The following is a 22,934-nucleotide window of genomic DNA, read 5'->3' as shown; positions in this document are numbered from 1 at the left end:
TTGGTAACTTTAGTGCAAGAAAAAATTTATAAAATTTTACTATTCTTATTAAAATAAGGGCTATTAGGATACACCACACCTTGGGGAACTTTCCTTTAGAGCCATAAATGTTCTAGCATGAGAAAAATAGTGTATTAGAAGGATATTATAGAAGGCAATGGCACCCCACTCCAGTACTCTTGCCTGGAAAAATCCCATGGACGGAGGAGCCTGGTAGGCTGCAATCCATGGGGTCGCTAAGAGTCAGACACTACTGAGCAACTTCACTTTCACGTTTCACTTTCATGCATTGGAGAAGGAAATGGCAACCCACTCCAGTGTTCTTGCCTGGAGAATCCCAGGGATGGGGGAGCCTGGTGGGCTGCTGTCTATGGGGTCACACAGAGTCAGACGTGACTGATGCGACTTAGCAGCAGCAGCAGCAGCACATTAAAAAGTGTTGGTACATGTTGTGGTTCTAAACTGGCCTAATATTAAAAAGTTATGATAAATTCCTTCAAATTTTGAGAGTTCACCCCCAGGCTGGAAGCCAAGGGTTCTGGGATTAACAAGACGAGCAGAGTCCCTACCCTCACAGAACTTATGATATACTGAAAAAGAAAAGTACCCAGGGAGTTACAATCCTATGTGACACTTGTTATGACATAGGAATTACAAGGGGTTTCAGGAGGGTGGTGCAAGGGAGTGGAACCCAGGAAAAGGCCTGGAGAAGTGACATGTAGACTGAGGTTTGCAGCAGCCTTCCAGGTGTGATCTTATTTCATTAAAAGTTTGGGTGTATGCAAAGTGGAATGGAGACTGGAGAAGACAATAATGGGGGCAGAGAGAACAGGCAGAAGACCACTGATGCGGATATGAACGAGAGAAGATGGCATCCTGGACCAGGACGATGGCAAGGAAGATGGGCAGAAGTAGGCAGATTCAAGAGCTATTTCAGAGCTATCATCCACAGAGTTTAGTGATGAGTTAGAATGAGTGGTAAGGAAACTGGGAGAATCTGGAATGTGTCTTGAGACTGGAAGGTGATGGGTTTTGTTTTGTGAATCTGGACATGGAGTTGAGCTCTTTGGCTTCAAGATTTCTATTTCAGTTGATTCTCCAGAGACAGACACAAACATCTCAAATTAGAGCTCAGCCTTGTGATTCATGAAATTTTAAAGAATGTGCATGTGTGGTGTAATTACTGCTATAATTTAACGGGGTTGTTTTGTGCCCTAAAGCTGAGAAGCGAGCATACCTTTGTGCGTTCAGAATGTTAATTGAATTACCTCTGACTTTAGTTTATGTTCCTTAAGTCCAAACTCTTAAGTCAGGCAAAGGGCTCACAGTTATGTAGTACCATACTTAACTACCCTTTTTATAAGCAAGGATTTTTATACCGAAAATAAACAGAGGCATACAGACATAAACCCATAAATTATGTGGGCAAGTACTTTAAAGGAACATGTATTTGCACAAGGACCAGGAGAGCTTTCCTAAAAGGGACCAGGTCCTGGGAATTCTCTCTAAAAGTGATTTATTTCTGTCAACATTCTTCTTCAATTTAAACATACGCATTCACATATATTTAAATTTCTCCAGACATTTGACTTTAAAGCTTTACTTCTGATGTTCTGAATAAATACCTTTAGCAAAGAAGCAATAAAGTAAGTTAAGGCAGCTTTTCTTTTTGAATCTACCTTTCTTGTACAAATCTTCCTCTAAACACCTAAAGATCATTTGATAATATTTCTTTAGAAATGTTTCCTATAAAGTATGTGTGTGCCTATATATGTATGAATAACATATACGTGATACATATCATACACACATATATTACAAACTACTGAAATGTTTCTTATTGCACTGAATTTTTTTCTTACAGAAGAGTTCTCAGCTTTCTGGCAAAGGAGATTTCCGACTTTATAAATGTATTTCTACAATGAATTTCAATAAGAATTTATTAAACATCTACTCTGTATAGATGGATGTGCTGGTGTGTCAATGCATATTATTATCATAGTAAGCTAATTGTCAAAATAAAAGCAATAATAAGCTATAATGTTAAAAAAAAGTCATACACTTAATGCTGCTGCTAAGTCACTTCAGTCGTGTCCGACTCTTAGTGACCCCATGGACTGCAGCCCACCAGGCTCCTGCGTCCATGGGATTTTCCAGGCAAGAGTACTGGAGTGGGATGCCATTGCCTTCTCCGCATACACTTCATAGCCACAGATAAAAACAGACTTACGAGACCATTTTCTACCTTTCTAGCTGATTAAGAAGCAAGAGAATGAAACACGCTTTTAAAAAGCCTGGTCCCTGGTGTGTCATAACAGGAATTGTCCATTCTCCAGCCCTGGTAACCCATTTGCCATACAATCTTGACGATCATCTTCTACCAAAGGATACTATACATGGCCATTGGCACATGTCAAGTTATTTCACATCCTAGGTTATTACTCAGTGCCCAGAAAGTCTTCCTATTATTTCTATTTCCTGTAAAATAATCCTCAGTTCCCAGGAGGAGGTCATTTTGCCTTAAATAATGAAACTGCACTTTGGGTTATGTATCCTCTTAGTGTGTATCAAGTATATTATCCCTAATACAAAAATCTCATCTGTTAGCTTAATGCAAAGCTTTACTTTCCCCTCACTTATAACTTACAGAAAGACACGTTGAACAAGTTAGTTATGTCAATACATGTCTGTTAAGCCCATGAGCTGAATTCCAAAAGGACTGAAGGAATTTTTTTTTAAATGCTCTGCTTACACTGCTGCAACGTTAACATCGCTGACCCAATTAGAAACATACATGGATAGCTCTGTATTTGTAACATTCTGTATGATTTAAATGACAAGGTGCCCTAAAAGGGAGCCAAGATATGTGTTCTGATGTTCCAGAAGTGGTTCTCTCTGGCAAAGGGAGTGTGATTCTTCAGCTAATCAGAGAGAGATCTCTCTTTAAATCTGGAGCTGGAGAGCCTCATCATAAGAAAAAGAATGAGCACAAAAGGTGTCCAGAACAGGACTTTCTCTGCTGTTCCTCAGACCCAGGAATCCTGCTGGTGTGAAGATGGGTACATCCAAAGAGAAAGCACCCCGAGGACTTGCTGACATGACCCCGTGACCTTCAGCCAGGTCACCACACACCCAACAGCTGTCCCCAAGGAGACTGCCTTGGCTCTCCCTTTGCTGGTAATGAGACTCCATGGATAAACCCTCTTACCTGGTTCCAGGATTTCTTTCTCAGTTCCTGCTCCATCACTGCCTCTTCTCAGCTCCAAATATTCTGGTTCTACTTCCTGCCTCTCTCCACCAGTCCCACACCTGATCTGTGGACAAACTTGGACACCCTGATGTTTGGCACCTTGCCTTAATATGGTTTCAACTCACTCTCTGGCACCTGTGCCTCTGGCTCCCCCTCCATCCAAACTTTGGCATCCAGGAGTTTTCTGGTTGGCCAGTGCTTCCATCAGATGCAATCCTACCTAATAAGAGCAAAGCAAACAGTCTGAACCATATCCTAAAAGTACCCTATCCATCAGTCAATATAGGCTTAGTGATGTGTGTGTAACAAATAGCTCCAAACTCTCCATCATCTAAAGTTGAGGTTTGTTCAGCTTATCCTACATGTTCAGTATGGCCCAGCTATGACTCTACTCCAAAACACTTTTGCTCAGAGGCTCCACCACTTGGAACATCCCTGGTCCCCACAGCTAGAGGAAGAAAGCATGAGGTGTTACAAATGAGCTCTTAAAGACTCAATGTATTTGCAGCCATATTTCTTTGGTCAAAGCAAGTCATGCAGCCCTGCCTGCCTCATGTCAAGGGGGCACGAAGGTACAATCGCACCCAAAGGCAGGAGAACCAGAGATATTGCTGAATAATATTAACTGTTACCACAGGCACGAAGTTTTAAGTCACAATTTTCTGATCTCATTGTTTATGGAACTAGAATATTGACTATAGTGTTGGTTGGCTCTGTTAACTCTTAGTAATCCCTAGAGAAAGCTTGAAGATTTAATTAGGGCTTCCCAGGTGGCTCAGTGGTAAAGACCTGCAATGCAGGAGACCTGGGTTCGATCCCTGGGTCAGGAAGATCCTCTGGAGGAGGGCATGGCAACCCACTCCAGTACTCTTGCCTGGGAAATCCCCTGGACAGAGGAGCCTGGAGGGCTACAGTCCATGGGGTCACAGAGAGTGGGACATGACTTAGCAACTAAGCACAGCACACATGCACACACTGCAATACAAAAGGGCGAGAAGAAGCAAGTCCTTGATTAAAAACAAAACTTCCAATGCTATAACTACTAACTGTCATTAGTCCTAATATATTAATATTAATAACAGCCAAGGTTTCATTTCTCGGGCATTTGCAGCACACCTCTAAGCTCTTTACATATATAATTTCTATAAGTCTACAGCAAGACCATGGTACAAGTACTCTTTTTATTCTCATTTTATAGACAAGGAAATTTGACCCAGTGATGTTTAGTAATGTGCTTGGGGGTGACAGCTATCATGGTTTAATGGATGCTATTTTAATCTTTAAAATATTAACATGAAAGTGTCACATAGTTTGGCTCTTCTACTAGCTCCAGGGTTTCCACACTGGGTTACTGTGAGCCTCCTGGCTCGTGATTTCTAAAGCAATGTCAGTCTTTAGGCTTTAATCCAGAGAAGATTTTTGGCACATCACAGAGAAGAATGGAGTGGGGTGGGGTGGGGTGGGGAGTACACGACTTTTGATTCTGGCTAAAATGTACAAAGTCCTAACAGAGCATCATTCTTACTCCAACCACCAAAATAGCCCTGATGGCTACAAAAATCAAACTTTTATAAACTCCTTTCAAGAGCAAAGATGCAAAGAACCCTAAAGGAACAAATTTCTAGAAAACAATGAGCTAGTCCCAAGTGAGAGGAGAGCCGTAAGTGTTCTCACTCACAGCAGAATGACAAATGGAGATGAAATTCAGACGGAAAGCGTAAGGAGAAAGGAGCCAAGTTGCAGTGAAAGTTCAGTGGTCATGTGTGGCGGACACGTGGACAACACCAAGAGTTCGGCCACAGAGCGAGTCTACGCTGAGCCATCAAATCATTCCCACAGTGTGTCACAAAGTTCTCAGGAGTATTGTGCCAAAGGTTGGGGCAGGACAGAAAATGGATTTCCCCATTGGAGGAATAGGGCCTTTCCCAAGGAAATGGCAACCCTCTCCAGTATTCTTGCCTGAGAGATCCCATGGACAGAGGAGCCTGACAGACTACAGTCCACGGGGTCACAAAGAGTCAGACACAACTGAGCAACTGAACAAGTGCAAGGCAGCCATCTCCCATCTCCAAAACCAGACCTGATTAAAGTGTACCCGTGACCCTCTGGACTCTGAGGTCCCAAAGGCCTGGGGCTTGTCAGTTGAGAGAAATTAACCTATGACATTCCTGGTAAGTCAGCAATAGAAGAACAATAAGAATCTACAAATTACCAAGGAAATGTGACCTTAAACCCAAACTGAAAAGACTGACATCAAATACTGGTGAGGTTAGGGAGCAACTAGAATTCTTGTACATTTCTCATCAGAGTTTAAAACAGTACAACCACTGTGGAGAACTGTTTGGCCATTTTTTTAAATTAATTACTTTATTTTAATTGGAGAATAATTACTTTACATAATTGCGATGGTTTCTGCCATACATCAGGATGAGTCGGCCACAGGTATACATGTGTCCCCCTCCCATCTTGAACCCCCTTACTTCTCTCCTCACCCTATCCCTCTGGGTTGTCCCAATTTCTAACAGTCAAACACACATCAGTCCTAAGAAACAACACTCCGCTCCTGGGTCATAATCTAAGATGAATAAAAATGTATGTCCAAAAAAAGATTTATTTACAAATGACCAAAGCAGTGTAACTGATGAGCTCAAAATTGGAGACTACTTATGGGTTCATCAACATGTAGGTAAAGTTTTGTGTGTTCACACAGTACAATACTAGTCAGCAACCTGACTTACCTGTACAATCAAAAACATAGATGATTCTCAGAAACATGTTGAGTGATAAAAGCAAGGCATAAGAGTACCCATGAATCTACCCATTTATATGAAGTTCTAAAACAAGAAAAATAATGCATGGTGATAAACCCCAAGTTGAATTAGCCAGTGAGGGGCACAAGAGAGCTTTTTGGGATAACAGAAATGTTCTATTTTTTTGGCTTTGGATGGTTAATACATGTCATTGTCAAAATTTAGTTGAAATGAAGATTTGTGCAATTTACTAGAGCTTAATTATACCTCGCTTTTAAAAGGTATAAGGTTAAATACTGTTCTTTCAGAGTATGTGAATGAGTCAGCTCCAAACTGAGTCCATAATATCAGAGTTAAATGCCAGGTCTTGTAGGCCACCCAAGGTCAATGTAAAACAATCACAGCACTTCTCTTATTCAGAGCTTTTGACAGTCAGGTGCAGACATGACGGGACCTGCTAGAAAAGGGCACAATCCCACACCTCATGAGTGATTCTATCCTTTCATCTGTTTCTACCCAGTGTTATCTCATGCTGAGTTATCCAAAACCTGCTGATGTGTCACTGCTATAACCTCTCAGTGTGAGCCTTTAATTGCTCAGGGTCAGCCCTTAAAACACTGGGGATTCCCACTCTAACTGCACAGAGCTTATCAATGTATGGCGTGCTAGAGCTCTACTGCTTATTTTGTTATTGCCATTTCTGATCTTAACTTCTCCACACAGGCAAACACTTTTCCATAAGGCTCCTCTGACATGCTCCAAAATGACTCCTCCTAGAGAGATAGAAAGTGGTATTATGCAGTAGGGTGAATGGAGGTGAGAAAACAAGCAGCTTGTCTTAATACTGCCTAAAATGTCACTCCCCACACGTGTTTGTACATAGGAAACATCAAGGAATATTGTTAAAATTATGATGCTGATTGAGCAGGCCTGGAGTGGAGTCCAGGGTTCTAAATGTCTAACAAGTTCCTAGGTTCTAGGGTGTTGCTGGTCCACAGTCCACACTGATTTTAAGGCCAAAGTTTTCCTTTCTCTTCATTTTCTGGAAGATGCCTCTCTCCATGTGTGAATTCTCAGTCCAGGCTTCAGCTTTTGACTGCTTCAGGTTTAAACATGCAAGCTAGGGTTCCAGCAGTGGGCCAAGGTTAGCTTTTGGAATTAAAAATAAACAACCTGGAAAGGCATTTTAGTTTTCATAGATTAATTCAAAATTATTCCATCTCTTCTCATGTCCTCCCATCATCCATCTGTAGGACTCCCATTGATCAGTAGCTTCCACAGAGTAGGCAGACCTTCCAGAAGCATCTAGGATCAGACAATGAGTCATAGGCAGGAGCTTCACCAAGACTTCAGCTCACATCAGTTAGGATATACATCCTGACTGACAGAGAAATAGGGATGCAGGTCAGTAAGTTCCTCTCTGGAATGGGTCAGAGCCTGCTTCCATAACCAAGTGGGGAAAACAGCTTCCTTCCCCATTGACTCTGCTGGGTACAATGATGATTCTCAGATGGACACAACGGAAAAGATATTTTACCCCAGAGTGACCTTTTGGCAACAGCATTCTAAGAGATGGTAAGATTATGACAGCATGGTGTTTGGCATCCAAGTTCTTGAATCATTCAAAAAACATTTAAGATGTGATCTTTACCCAAGAATTCCAGAAACTTTTTTAAAGAAAAATACACTTGAGACACTGAATCTAAATAATTCAGAATATTCATAAATTCCCCAACCATTTAAGCACTTGATTCATTATTTAGGAAAAACTTTATATGCAAAACAAAAAATAACCAGTGCTTAACGTAATGACATAGAAGACGTATTGCAATTGATCAGGTTTAACTGGATAAGTGGCATTAGTCCTTGACCACATGAATATTTTGTGAAAAAATAAACCACAAACAACCAAAACATACAAGGGGGCCACAGAGGATGAGACGGTTAACTGGCATCACGGACTCAATGGACATGAGCAAACTCCAGGAGATAGTGAAGGAAAGGGAAGCTGGCATGGTGCAGTCCATGGGGTTGCAAAGAGTAGGACACAACTTAGTGGCTGAACAACAACAACATACACAACGTGACAGCAAAAGAAGTCTACAATCAGCTCATAGTTTTGCTAGATCAAACTCTTAGAGGAAAACAGGCAGAACACTCTCTGACGTAAATCGCAACCAGATCCTCTATGACCCACTCCCAGAGTAATGGAAACAAAAACAAAAACAAACAAATGGGACCTAATTAAACTTAAAAGCTTTTACACAACGAAGGAAACTACAAGCAAGGTGAAAAGACAGCTTTCAGAATGGGAGAAAATAATAGCAAATGAAACAACTGACAAAGAATTAATCTCCAAAATATATAAGCAGCTCATGCAGTTCAATACCAGAAAAAGGAACAATCCAATCAAAAAGTGGCAAAAAGACTTAAACATACATTTCTCCAAAGAAGACATACAGATGGCTAATAAACACATGAAAAGATGCTCAATATCACTCATTATTAGAAAAATGCAAATCAAAACCACAATGAGGTATCATCTCACACAAGTCAGAATGACCATGAGCAAAAAGTCTACAAACAATAAATGCTGGAGAGGGCATGGAAAAAAAGGAACCCTCTTACACTGTTGGTGGGGATGCAAACTGGTACAGCCACTATGGAGAATAGTGTGGAGATTCCTTAAAAAACTGGGAAGAGAACTGCCATACGACCCAGCAATCCCAATGCTGGGCATACATCCAGAGGAAATCAGAAGTGAAAGAGTCATATGTACCCCAGTGTTCACTGAAGCACTATTTACAGTAGCTAGGACATGGAAACAACCTAATATTCATCAGCAGACAAGTGGATAAGGAAGTTGTACTACATATACACAATGGAGCATTACTCAGCTATAAAAAGGAACCCCTCTGAGTCAGTTCTAATGAGGTAGATGAAACCGGAGCCTATTATACAGAGTGAAGTCAGAAAGAGAAACACAAATACTGTATATTAATGCATATACATTGAATTTAGAAAGACAGTAACGATGATCCTATATGCAAGTCAGCAAGAGAGACACAGATGTAAAGAACAGACTTTTGGACTCAGTGGAAGAGGGCGAGAGTGGGATGATTTGAGAAAATAACACTGAAACATGTACATTACCATATGTAAAACAGATGACCTGTGCAAGTTCAAAGGAGGAAGCAGGGCACCCACAGCCGGTGCTCTGGGACAATCCAGGGGATGGGGTGAGGAGGGAGGTGGGAGGGTGATTCGGGATGGGGGGCACATGTGTACCATGGCTGATTCGGGTCGATGTATGGCAAAAACTATCACAATATTGTAAAGTAGTTATCCTGAAATTAAAATTAATTAATTAATTTAAAAAATAGGCTTTAGTTTCCAAGCTCTTCCAAGTCTCCAAGCTCTCAGCATTTCCCTTTACGTTCTAAGGGCTAGTGGCTCAGGCTGGGGGCAGTGCGGCAGTTTCTGCTGAGTCAGAGATCTCCATTGTATTCTTGTGCACTGGCTTTTGGAACTGAAGTAAAGGCCCTTTCACTTCGGGTGAAATTCCTCTTGGTAGACTGGACCTAGGCTGGTCTTTGGAGAGAGATCAAGTTCTGAGCCTTTGGAGTGGGAGGACTAACTCCAAGACCCTAGACTACCAGAGAACTAACTCTCAGTTCAGTTCAGTTGCTAAGTCGTGTCCGACTCTCTGCGATCCCATGAATTGCAGCACGCCAGGCCTCCCTGTCCATCACCAACTCCCGGAGTTCACCCAAACTCATGTCCATTGAGTCGGTGATGCCATCCAGCCATCTCATCCTCTATCATTCCCTTCTCCTCCTGCCCCTAATCCCTCCCAGCATCAGGGTCTTTTCGAGTGAGTCAACTCTTCACATGAGGTGGCCAAAGTATTGGAGTTTCAGCTTTAGCATCAGTCCTTCCAAAGAACACCCAGGACTGATCTCCTTTAGAATGGACTGGTTGGATCTCCTTGCAGTCCAAGGGACTCTCAAGAGTCTTCTCCAACACCACAGTTCAAAGCATCAATTCTTCGGCGCTCAGCTTCTTCATAGTCCAACTCTCACATCCCTACTTGACCACTGGAAAAACCATAGCCTTGACTAGACGGACCTTTTTGGCAAAGTAATGTCTCTGCTTTTGAATATGCTATCTAGGTTGGTCATAACTTTCCTTCCAAGGAGTAAGTGTCTTTTAATTTCATGGCTGCAATCACATTCTGCAGTGATTTTGGAGCCCAAAAAAATAAAGTCTGACACTGTTTCCCCATCTATTTCCCATGAAGTGATGGGACCAGATGCCATGATCTTCGTTTTCTGAATGTTGAGCTTTAAGCCAACTTTTCCACTCTCCTCTTTCACTTTCATCAAGAGGCTTTTTAGTTCCTCTTCACTTTCTGCCATAAGGGCGGTGTCATCTGCATATCTAAGGTTATTGATATTTCTCCCGGCAATCTTGATTCCAGCTTGTGCTTCTTCCAGCCCAGTGTTTCTCATGATGTACTCTGCATATAACTCTATGGAGTATCAAATAGTGAGAACTCACACAAAGGAAACCATTTGAATACAAGTGGTGATTCCAAGTCTATGCCCCGACCAGTAATGCTGAAGAAGCTGAAGTTGAACAGATCTATGAAGACCTACAAGACCTTCTAGAACTAACACCCAAAAAAGATATCCTTTTCATTATAGGGGACTGGAATGCAAAAGTAGGAAGTCAAGAAACACCTGGAGTATTTTTCTTTTTGCCTTACTTCACTCTGTATAATAGGTTCCAGTTTCATCCATCTCATTAGAACTGATTCAAATGTATTCTTTTTAATGGCTGAGTAATACTCCATTGTGTATATGTACCACAGCTTTCTTATCCATTCATCTGCTGATGGGCATCTAGGTTGCTTCCATGTCCTGGCTATTATAAACAGTGCTGCGATGAACATTGGGGTACACGTGTCTCTTTCCCATATATGGAATTTAGAAAGATGGTAACAATAACCCTGTGTACAAGACAGCAAAAGAGACACCGATGTATAGATCAGTCTTATGGACTCTGTGGGAGAGGGAGAGGGTGGGGAGATTTGGGAGAATAGCATTGAAACATGTATAATATCATGTATGAAACGAGTCGCCAGTCCAGGTTCGATGCACGGTACTGGATGCTTGGGGCTGGTGCACTGGGACGACCTAGAGGGAGGGTAGGGGAGGGAGGAGGGAGGAGGGTTCAGGATGGGGAACGCGGGTATACCTGTGGCGGATTCATTTCGATATTTGGCAAAACTAATACAATATTGTAAAGTTTAAAAATAAAATAAAATTAGAAAAAAAAAAAAAAGAAACACCTGGAGTAACAGGCAAATTTGGCCTTGGAATACGGAATGAAGCAGGGCAAAGGCTAATAGAATTTTGCCAAGAGAATGCACTGGTCATAGCAAACACTCTCTTCCAACAACACAAGACTCTACACATGGACATCACCAGATGGTCAACACCAAAATCAGATTGATTATATTCTTTGCAGCCAAAGACAGAGAAGCTCTATACAGTCAGCAAAAACAAGACCGGGAGCTGACAGTGGCTCACATCATGAACTCCTTATTGCCCAATTCAGACTTAAATTGAAGAAAGTAGGGGAAACCATTAGAACATTCAGGTATGGCCTTAATGAAATCCCTTCCGATTTACAGTGGAAGTGACAAATAGATTCAAGGGACTAGATCTGATAGACACAGTGCCTGATGAACTATGGATGGAGTTTTGTGACACTGTACAGGAGATAGGGAGCAAGACCATCCCCAAGAAAAATAAATGCAAAAAAGTAAAAAGGCTGTCTGGGGAGGCCTTACAAATTGCTGTGAAAAGAAGAGAAGTGAAAAGCAAAGGAGAAAAGGAAAGATATACTCATTTGAATGCAGAGTTTCAGGAATAGCAAGGAGAGATAAGAAAGCCTTCTTCAGTGACCAGTGCAAAAAAATAGAGGAAAACAATAGAATGGCAAAGGCTAGAGATCTCTTCCAAAAATTAGAGATACCAAGGGAACATTTCATGCAAAATTGGGCTCGATAAAGGACAGAAATGGTATGGACCTAAAAGAAGCAGAAGATATTAATAACAGGTGGCAAGAATACACAGAAGAACTGTACAAAAAAGATCTTCATGACCCAGATAACCACAATGGTGTGATCACTCACCTAGAGCCAGACATCCCAGAATGTGAAGTCAAGTGGGCCTTAGAAAGCATCACTATGAACAAAGCTAGTGGAGGTGATGGAACTCCAGTTGAGCTATTTCAAATCCTCAAAGATAATACTATGAAAGTGCTGCACTCAATATGCCAGCACATTTGGAAAACTCAGCAGTGGCCACAGGACTGGAAAAGGTCAGTTTTCATTCCAATCACAAAGAAAGGCAATGCCAAAGAATGCGCAAACTACCACACAATTGCACTCATCTCACACACTAGTAAATTAATGCTCAAAATTCTCCAAGCCAGGCTTCAGCAGTACGTGAACCGTCAACTTCCAGATGTTCAAGCTGGGTTTAGAAAAGGCAGAGGAACCAGAGATCAAATTGCCAACATCCTCTGGATCATGGAAAAAGCAAGAGACTTCCAGAAAAACATCTATTTCTGCCTTGTTGACTATGCCAAAGACTTTGACTGTGTGGATCACAATAAACTGTGGAAAATTCTGAAAGAGATGGGAATACCAGACCACCTGATCTGCCTCTTGAGAAATCTATATGCAGGTCAGGAAGCAACAGTTAGAACTGGACATGGAACAACAGACTGTTTCCAAATGGGGAAAGGAGTAGGTCAAGGCTGCATATTGTTGCCCTGCTTATTTAATTTATATGCAGACTACATCATGAGAAACGCTGGGCTGGATGAAGCACGAGCTGGAATCAAGATTGCCGGGAGAAATATCAATAACCTCAGATATTCAGATGACACCACCCTTATGGCAGAAAGTGAAGAAGAACGAAAGAGTCTCTTGATGAAAGTGAAAGAGGAGAGTGAAAAAGTTGGCTTAAAGCTCAACATTCAGAGAACTAAGATCATGGCATCCGGTCCCATCACTTCATGGCAAATGTGGAAACAGTGTCAGACTTTATTTTTTGGGGCTCCAAAATCACTGCAGATGGTGACTGCAGCCATGAAATTAAAAGACGCTTACTCCTTGAAAGAAAAGGTATGACCAACCTAGACAGCATATTAAAAAGCAGACATTACTTTGCCAACAAAGGTCTGTTTAGTCAAAACTTTGGTTTTTCCTGTGGTCATGTATGGATGTGAGAGTTGAACTATAAAGAAAGCTGAGAGCTGAATAATTGATGCTTCTGAACTGTGGTGTAGGAGAAGGCTCTTGAGAGTCCTTTGGACTGCAAGGAGATCAGTCCTGAATGTTCATTTGAAGGAATGATGTTGAAGCTGAAAAACTCTAATACTTTGGCCACCTGATGCAAAGAACTGACTCATTTGAAAAGACCCTGATGCTGGGAAAGATTGAGGGCAGGAGGAGAAGGGGACGACAGAGGTTGAGATGTTGGATGGCATCACCAACTCAATGGACATAAGTTTTGGTAAACTCTGGGAGTTGGTGATGGACAGGGTGGCCTGGCATGCTGCGATTCATGGGGTCGCAGAGTCGGACACGACTGAGCGACTGAACTGAACTGAATACAAGACCTGGCATCACCCAACTACCAGTAGCACCCTGTGCAGGATGCCTCACCTAAACAACAAAAATACAAACCAAATCATCAACAGACATAATTACCACCTCATTCAGCCTTGCCCATCAGAGGAAAAACAAATAAATAAAAACTCAGCACAAATCTCACCCTATACAAAGCTTACACAAACCACTGGACCAACCTTAGGAGGGCAGAAACCAAAAGGAAGAAAGAATTCAACCTTGAAGCCTGGGAAAGGGAGACCTCAAACACAATTATTTAAAAAAAATAAATAAAGAAGATGAGCCCATCATAGTTGAACAAAGTTTAGGAGTTCTAAATTTTGCTTAACCAGTTAAAAAATGTATAAATAAATTGTAAATGGAGGAATCCAGTTAAGTGCTGCCTCTAAGGTTCAGGAATCTACCTAAATACAGAAATCTGGGGGTTTATTAAGAAACAGATTGGAGGAGTTGAGCTGGGATTTCTGGTACTCAGCAACACAACTATATAAGCACTTACATAAGCAGTCAACTATTTTATTTTCATTGCTTGTCTTCCCTTCTAAAAGTCTAAAACTCTGCCATCCTAGGACATTATAACACTTGTTCAAGGTTGTGGGAGTCTTTATTCCTAAAAAGCAAGTCTGTATCACTTAACATTGCAATTCTCAAGCATTCACTGAGCACTGGCCCAATATTTTGTTAGCAATTATAAAATGTATATTATCAATCAAGCCTAGTTTTCCTAACATCGCTTTAGGTGAAGCATCAGGATTTCTCTCCAGACTCAGAATGAGTGATAAAATAGCAGGTAATAGGATATCTGAGGATAAGCAGAGTGAAACTGAACTATTACAGAAAAGCCCTGGGTTCATTTTCAGCATAGTATAATCACAAACATTGTCACCCTCACTACAGTCACCACCGTCACCCTTATTACTGCATCATTATAATCATCACCATTACTGTCACCATCATAAACTAGTGATAGCACAGAAAATATAGAAGTTTCATTGAAAAGAATTTTGGCTGTAACTATTAAGCCTTACAAATTTATATCCCATTTGAATCAATTTCTCTCCAAGGTACCTGTATGACAGAAATACACGGGTACCAAAAAAAAAAAAAAAAGTATGGAAAAAATTATAGAAATATCAATTCTTACAAATAAAATTACATACTCCTAACAGGAATATTTCTAGGCAAATTGACTCTAAAATTTACATTTCAATAGAAAATTGTTTGAAACAAGGAAAAATTATGAAACACCCTAAATAATTTCAAAGACAAGTTTACTTAACAAATGTTTATCAAGTGGCTATTGTGTCAGGTATCATTTTTAGCCAAAGGGATGACTAAATAAAATCTTGGTATGTTACTACTGCAGAACACTGGGCTGCATGTAATGAGAATAAAAAACACCTAATTAACTAATGTGGGAAAAAATCTCTAAGACATGTTGTGAAGTTAAAACAAATCATGATACAATATATGCAGTACAGTGCAATTTGACTCTCATAATAAAAAGTATCTCAATCTGAGCCTGTAAAAATCCAACTAAATAGGAAATAATCCAGGACGATACCTTATGAACAGGGGATGGATGATTACTTCTAGAGAGGAAAGTGGAATTGAGTAAGCTGTGGACAATTTTGGCTTTGTGTAATATTTGAATTTTTACCAGAAGAATGTGTTTATTACATGCATACCTAAAATTTACCAGGCTACCTGAAAAAATACTGATAAAGTATTACTTGTCAAAATGTAGTCTAGAACAAACTGTACTTAATAGGATGTTTTCAAATACCCTCATTGTTGGTCGTTTTCCTAGGAATTCAAATTTAGCAGGCTAGTATCAGACCAACTTTATCTTTGTTAAAAGGCAGGAAGGCAAGTGGTAAGAGAAAGAACACACCAGGATGGTGCTTACCATCAGTTAAATGTGGGTTTTAATCCCTATTTTGGTACCTGATAAACACATATGTCCTTAGAATGTATACTTTAAGTAGCCAGCAACATGATGCCTAACAAAAAGTGACTTAAACAACAAGGGTTTGTTCACTCACAACCAGAAACCCAGAAACAGAACACTGCCAAGGAAGAAAACTTTAACAGTTCTCCCCTGGCTTTTACCTCATAGTTGCAATATGGCTGCTGCAGCTCCAACAAAACACCACATCCTTATAAGACAGCAGTCCAAGTAAGAAGGAACGAGGTCTTTTATATATGCAGGTCTCTACCTTATTAGGGAGGATAGGTTTTCACAGCAGTTCCCACATTTTCCCCTTACATTTAATTGGCCAGAACCAGGTCACATAGCTACCTTCAAGTGAATCACTGGGAAAGAGAATAATGTTTGACTTAAGCTCAAACATAGTTCATATCCTGAGACTGAGCCCTCTGTGCCTGAGCACATAACTACACACTGCCCACAATAATTCTGGATTCCTCTGTTAACAAAAGAATAATAAAGAAACCACCACTGAACAGCCAGGCTTCTCAGGTGGCTCATTGGTAAAGAATCCACCTTCCAATGAAGGAGATGCTGGAGACACAGGTTCCATCCCTGGGTCAGGAAGAGCCCCTGGAGGAGGAAATGGCAACACACTCTAGTATTCTTGCCTGGATAATCCCATGGACAGAGGGGCCTGGTGGGCTACAATCCAGGGGATTGCAAACACCTGGACAGACTGAGCACACATGCATGCACACACTGAACAGCTGATGAACTGCTACAATAAGTATCTAAAGATTCAGTTTGTTCATCTGTAAATTGGGGCAAATGACTTATTCTCAGAACTGCTTGGTACACTAAATAAGATAGCGTATGGTAAGCACTTCACTTATTCTAAGTTCTTGGTCAATGTCAGTTTTTGTTCTCAATCACTTCCATCAATAATTATGGCATTATTTCCATATTGAGCCTTTTAAAAGATAGACACCAGGAAAAGTAGGAGCTGTAAAACATATAGTTCTCCATTTCTTGCATTTAGATATTCCTATGGACTTCCCTGGTGGCTCAGACGGTAAAGCGTCTGTCTACGATGTGGGAGACCCGGGTTCAATCTCTGGGTTGGGAAGATCCCTTGGAGAAGGAAATGGCAATCCACTCCAGTACTATTGCCTGGAAAATCCCATGGACAGAGGAGCCTGGTAGGCTATGGTCCATGGGGTCGCAAAGAGTCGGACACGACTGAGAAACTTCACGTTCACGTTCATGTACATAATATATGTATATTCTGCAACCAGAAATGTCATCATTTGTCTGAAATGCCAAATTGGTTTCTGCAGAGTCCTGTTTCTGTCCGCCTGCAATGCAGGAGACCTTGGTTTAATTCCTGGGTCAGGAAGATCCACTGGAGAAGGGAAAGGCTGCCTAGTGGTTCAGATGGTAAAGTGTCTGTCTGCAATGCAGGAGACCCGGGTTCGATCCCTGGGTTGGGCAGATCCCCTGGAGAAGGAAATGGCAGTCCACTCCAGTATTCTTGCCTGGAAAATCCCATGGACCGAGGAGCCTGGTAGGCTACTGTCCATGGGGTCGCAAAGAGTCGGACACGACTGAGCGACTTCACTTTCACTTTCACCCACTCCAGTATTCTGGCCTGGAGAATTCCATGGAATATATAGTCCATGGGTTGCAAAGAGTTGGACATGACTGAGTGACTTTCACCTCAAAGAGTCCTGTACAAAGCAACACAATTAAGTAATAGAAGTCATTAGAGGAGATACACCATCAAGAAAAGACTTTCCTAATATTAATTTCAAGTTTATCTCTTGATGCACAAAGGGATCACCACATGGGTGCTAACTGGACACTATTACCTCATGTGGCAGAAAGGAAGAGGGAGCCAGGTCTCCCCGGCCCCTTTTGTAAGGGCACTAACCCCAGACTCCCATTTCCCTCTGACAACTAAGGAGGAGACATTTACTTTCTCAGGAAAGACATCTTCTTGCCAATTTCAAAGCAGTAACGCCTCAAGTCCTTTGCACATGATGGCAACTTAAAATTACTCCACTGTAAATAATCTGATGACAAATTTGGCAGTTTGATTTTAGCCACAGTGGGGAAGGGAAGAGCTAAAGGGCTCAGAGTTGGGCTTCTCTCCATCCAAGTAGACAGATTTACCTCAAGCAGTGGTTCTCACCCTTGAGTGTGTATCTGAGTCACCTGGCTGCTGCTGCTGCTAAGTCGCTTCAGTCAGGTCCAACTTTTCATGACCCCATGGACTGTAGCCTGCCAGGCTCCTCTGTTCCAAGGGATTCTCCAGGTAAGAGTACTGGAGTGGATTGCCATACCCTGAGTGTGTTACATCACAGATCTCTGGGTCTCACTCCCAGTAGATTTAAGGTGGACTCTATAGTTCTAACAAGCTCCCAAATGATGCTCAAGATGGTGTTCAGGACTCCTCTCAGAGAACCACTGCCTGAGGGATGCAGGAGTCATGCCTGCAAGTGACAGCATTAGCCTCTCCTTGAATCCACACCTGTGAACTCAGGCTCAACCCCAGTCAAACAATGGAGAGCAGAGCATGCGAAATGTATGACATTTCTGAATAACTTCAAATTATTTCCAGCCTGCAGAACTTGAGACTAGATGACTTCATTTGGGGGTAGACCCCCTTCAAGGAAGCTTGAAGGGAGATGAGAAAGGCCACCTATCCAAATAAGCCGGCTTCTCACTACCTCACGTGCCGACTTGCCAACAGAGAGAACAAAGTCACACTCAAATTCTAAACACTTTTAAGGGCGTACAAGTATTTCAAGTCCATGATCCCTTCCTTTGTTTTAGGTCTCAAGAATGTAGGGCTTTTTGCCTCTTTGCCATCACAAAAAGCCAGGACTGTGCTCCGTCACAAAATGCAAGAGCGTGGCCCAGACCAACTGCTGGGCTGAGCCTGCTGTCAACTGCGTGGCCAACAAAGGACCAAAGAGCTGGATTAGACAAAAAAAAAATTTTCTGTCGTTTGAGGCAACAGATTTTTCCAAACAATATTTTAATTTGCATACCAAGCCAGATTCCCTCTCGGAGGACGGATAGAGAACATTCCATCGTGTAAGACAATACTCATTCCCATAGAGTGATGTCAGGGCCAAGCGAGCAACGCTCTTTCTGAGATTCTTTTCCTGGCCGTTAAGGTTCCTGTTATAAAATGTTAACCACTTCAGAATCGGGCAAGAGGTTGCAAATCTCTGTTAGTGTTTTTACAGAAGCAAAAGAGACAAGGCTGTCATCAACTGCCTCATGCGCAATTATTTAATGACTTTTCCCTCCTGGTATGAATAGGATTTCTGCAATCTATCTTCACCTCCCAGGACTTTCTTCTCCCAGGAATACCAATTTGGGTAGTTTATTTCTGCCAGCTTTTGACGTGCAGGGAGCAGTCTGATTGTTTGCTAAAATGATAGGAGGCATTTCAGGGCTCTAGGACTAAATCCTGGTAGGAATTTTGAGGTTAATAGGAAACACACTGGGCATTTTGCTAGTTAGGGGAATACCACGGCACAGGGAAGATTAAGGACAAAACGCTCTCTAACGCATAAATGATAGAAAATGGTGTGAAGAAGTACAGCACAGCAGGGAGATGCTGCCAAGAGCCTATTCTTAGGGTTACTTGAAAAAACACCAAGTTAAAAAAAAATACACTATTTCATCTACTAACTAATCAAGTATCCTTTTCTCTCTCTGCATATGAATTCCATAATTTTAAGATGAAAGAAAAAACTTGTATTCCATTTGAACTCTAACTATGTGCTACTTTTTAATTGTGAAAAGCCTGAAAAAATGGATATAGGACACTGAGGGGAAAATACAGTATCAAACAGCCTGAAATAACTGACTTTTAGTCAATTTAACAGAGCTATTTTTTAAAAATAGGAGTATAGTTGGTTTACAATGTTGTGTTAGTTTCTGCTTGCAGAACAGTGAATCACTTATGCATACACACATATCCACTCTTTTTAGATTCTTTTCTCATATAGGTCATTACGGAGTATTGAGTAGAGTTCCATGCACTATACAGTAAGTTCCTATTAGTTATCTATTTTATATACAGCAGTGTGGGTCAATTCCAATCTAACAGAGCTAATTTTAGGATGAAAAAAAGGAATACAGAGAAACCTTGAAATCCCCTTGATTTTTCCCCTTGTCCTATTTACCTCTCATTATCAAATTTGTTGGGAGTCTTCCCTATACAGGGCTTTGTCCTTTTATTTTATATACATATATTCTAGAACAATGCTGAATATAGTGTTATATGTTTTCTAATATCTATAAGAAACTGTTACTCATGAACCCATGGATTATCGCCCACCAGGCTCCTCTGTCCATGGGATTCTCCAGGCAAGAATACTGCAGTGGGTGGCCATTCTCTTCTCCAGGGGATCTTCCTGATCCAGGGATCAAACCCAGGTCTCCTGCATTGCAGACAGATTCTTCACCGTCTGAGCCACCAGGGAATCCCAATATCTGTGTAGCTGCTATCAATATGATACTGAAACTTGATTTTTTTTCATTCAGTGTTATACTTTTGAGCCTGTCTATACATAGAGACCGAGGTCATTTTTAAAGGCAGCATCAGCTTCCCCTTCTATAAACACACTACAATATGTATTTAGCCAGCTGATAAAAGCTTCAAGTGTTGTCCATTTTAGACAATTACAAACAATGCTGCGTCTCCTTCATGTTTCTAGAGGCTGTATTGGACTTCATCAAGGACAGAACGTCAGAGTGTCTGCACACTTCCACCCCTGCTAGATAACATCAAAACACTCTCCCAAGAGGGGATCGCAATAAGTATTCTGATCAGAAGCACTGACAGTTTCTGTTTTCCCTCATTTTGGCAAGACTCCAACTATGTCATTCTTAAGTTATTCCACTCATCCAAGGATCCCTGATCAACAGCCAAGATGAGTTTCCTGCTCACAGCTAGAATGAGATGACAGTGGACAGATTTACCTCTACCTCTGCCCACTGCTGCCGCTGCTGCTAAGTCGCTTCAGTCGTGTCCGACTCTGTGCGACCCCATAGACGGCAGCCCACCAGGCTCCACTGTCCCTGGGATTCTCCAGGCAAGAACACTGGAGTGGGGTGCCATTGCCTTCTCCGCCTCTGCCCACTAGCATCCCCTATTTCTAGAAACAGAATCTCTCTTTTCTACAGAGAACTGCCCTCCCACTCTGAGTTGTTAGTCACAGTCACAAAGGAGCTTCTCTCTATGTAGAATGACCCATCACAGATAGAGACCAAAATAGAAACAACCAGAATTTCTCATGGGCAATGAGAGAAAATCTCAAGCTTACTCGAGATTTTAAATAACGTGAGAAGGAATAAGCTGTCTTTGTCTGCCTGTGGATAAATGAACAAAGAAGAAAGAGGAATCAAGATTAGATAGAAATTCCTCTCCTAGGTATAGATCCACAAGAACTGAAGACAGGGGTTGGAACAGATAGTTATACACCAATGTTTGTTTAGCATTATTCAAAACAGCCAAAAGATGGAAATGCTTATCCATGAATAGATGAGTGGATAAACAAACTATGGTATATCATGCAATGGAATATTATTCAGCCATAAAAAGAAATAAGGTACTGATACTTGCAATAAAATGGATGAACCTGGAAAGCATTACATCATGTAAAATAAGCCAGATACAAAGAGATAAATATTGTATAGTTTCACTTATATGAAATATCTACAATAGGTAATTTTATGAAGACAGAAAGTATATTAGAGGTTACCACAGGTGAGGGGAAAGGGGAGTTACTGCTTCATGATAACAGGGCTTGTTTAAGGTGATGGAGAAGCTTTTGGAGCAAATAGTGATGATGTTTGTACACATTGTTAAGGTAGGTAATACCACTGAATAACATACTGTGTTTTTGTATTATGAATATGTATTACATAATGAATACATAATGAATGTATTATGAATAACATAATAAAATGGTGAAGACAGTATATTTTATATGCATTTTATCACAAAACATTTTAAAAACCAGAAAACCATTGAGATAAAAAAAAAAGATTAGACATACAGACAGAAAGACACATATATCTCCCAATGACATTGTTTGACTTCCTGGATCCCACCATGCCCAAAGTCAGACCTAATTATTTTATTCCTTAGTTTTATAAATCAGTGTATTCTATTTTTTATTTGTCTTGTTTGAATTGGTTTTCTGTCACTGGGAATTGAAATAATCCTAGATCAAGCATAACAGTGTATGGTCAGAAAGGAAAAATGTTTGATCTCCAAATCCACTCGGGTTCTAAACCTTTCTTTAAAAAAACAACTCTGCTATCTACAGGCAATCATTCCAATCTTATCCTAATTGAGCTTGTGTGCAGGCTATTGAGGAGCTGGTAATAGCTTGAATAAACATGACAATCTTTTAATTTCTGTTCACTGCTTGATACAAGGTCTATCCCAACCCAATTTTTTCCAGATACATCTCTCCTCTGGTTAATGGGCTAAGGAGAACTGGGTAACATGATGAAGAGGATACAAAGGAAAAAAAGAGTCCACAACAATGAGAAAGTGGACATTCAAAAATGATTTTTTACTACAAAGCAGAAGAGAAATGATCCAAGATCCGAAGGCAAAATAATTCTCCCATTTTAAGCGATCATTCTGACCTGGAGAGTGAGTGCTCCCATTCAGAGTCACCATCCATTCCTGGAGGAAACTGGAGACCCCTCCTTTTTTGTAAAGACAAGTAAGTATTCTGCCTTGATATCACATTTCGCTCTTCAGTAAGGAAACTGACAAATCCTTAGTGGCAAGGAAGAAGGGGAGGAGGAGAAAGAGAACCCCTTTCCTTGTGTTTATCTTTTCATGTAATTTTGTATTTCTGTCTTCACATAAATTTACCAACAGACAACATAAATATAGCAAGATAAAAAATAATGGAATATGTGCAAAACGAGATGGGTAATTTTAGACCTTAAATTCATGGGAACAATTATACTTTGAATCCAACAGTTCCTCCTTTCTCACATATGGCAAACCTGACTAACTTGCCTGTAATCCTGCTCTTAATATGACTTTAAATGAAGCAAAAAAGAAAATAAAACTGTTTGCAAAGAGACAAGCTATAAGATTAAAAGTATTATTTATTGTAGAATTTCTTAGACTTCATTAGGAGAGGGGAACAACAAAACTGTGAAGGATTCCAAAATTAGTAATAAGTGTGATGAAAATCTTAGAAATGCAATGGTCTTTGGGACAGGCAAGAAAGGAAGAAGAGG

The 22,934-nt window shown here is 40.9% G+C and overlaps 1 long non-coding RNA gene across 2 annotated transcripts in view; it reads right to left on the bottom strand.

Moving 5' to 3' along the window:
• LOC112445842 (uncharacterized) overlaps nt 1–22,934 on the bottom strand; it is a 283,840-nt gene that overhangs the window by 211,087 nt on the left and 49,819 nt on the right. Inside the window, exon 5 of one of the 2 annotated variants that reach the window (XR_003033830.2) lies at nt 2,074–3,470. The exons of the other annotated variant lie outside the window; for it this stretch is intronic. This is a non-coding gene — a long non-coding RNA (uncharacterized lncRNA). Of the gene's footprint in view, nt 1–2,073; nt 3,471–22,934 lie in introns of those variants that run through there. 2 annotated transcript variants of the gene reach the window in all.

Source organism: Bos taurus, unplaced genomic scaffold, assembly GCF_002263795.3.
Source record: "Bos taurus isolate L1 Dominette 01449 registration number 42190680 breed Hereford unplaced genomic scaffold, ARS-UCD2.0 contig_X_unplaced, whole genome shotgun sequence".
Lineage (NCBI taxonomy): Eukaryota > Metazoa > Chordata > Mammalia > Artiodactyla > Bovidae > Bos > Bos taurus.
Note: the sequence above shows the minus strand (reverse complement) of the source record. Positions and strands in the feature narration are given on the sequence as shown.